Here is a 564-nt window from a genome sequence, read left to right as displayed (position 1 = left end):
CACTTGAGTGCTTTATTTCATTATTTCCTTCGACTCTCTGGTGCAGCATTCCTTTGCGTGGGGGATCAGAGAGGAATTTTCTGCCATTGTTGATCATGGGTTCTTTCTTGTCCCTGGAAATTTTAAGGTGTAGTAGTGGTGGTGGTTGCAGACAGTGCAACCCTTCAGTGAATTTCTTTTATTCTTGGCAAAGTCAGTATTTGTTTCCATCCTTAATCAGAAAGACAATAGAATTTCAGAGGGCAATTAATTGTCAACCATTTTGCAATGAGACTGGAGTGACACATAGGTCAGACCAAGTAAGGACAGCTGAGTTCCTCCCCAGAAGAGGCATTAGTGAACCAATTTTTTTTTTAAACAACAGTCCAGTCATTTGAAGATCATTATTAATAATGACAAGCTCTTTATTCAGACTTATTTAATTTTAATTCCCTAAATGCTTCGGTGAGATTTGATCTTGTCTCCAGAGCTTCTGGATAATGGGTCTAGTAGCATTAGCCCTGTTACCACCCCTCTTCACTCATTGAGTGTGGAGCAAGCTTGATGGATTAGTTGGTTTATTCC

This window comes from Chiloscyllium plagiosum, unplaced genomic scaffold (genome assembly GCF_037043375.1).
Source record: "Chiloscyllium plagiosum isolate Xiang-an unplaced genomic scaffold, Cpla_swu_hap1 HiC_scaffold_30, whole genome shotgun sequence".
Lineage (NCBI taxonomy): Eukaryota > Metazoa > Chordata > Chondrichthyes > Orectolobiformes > Hemiscylliidae > Chiloscyllium > Chiloscyllium plagiosum.
This window is presented reverse-complemented; position numbering follows the sequence as displayed.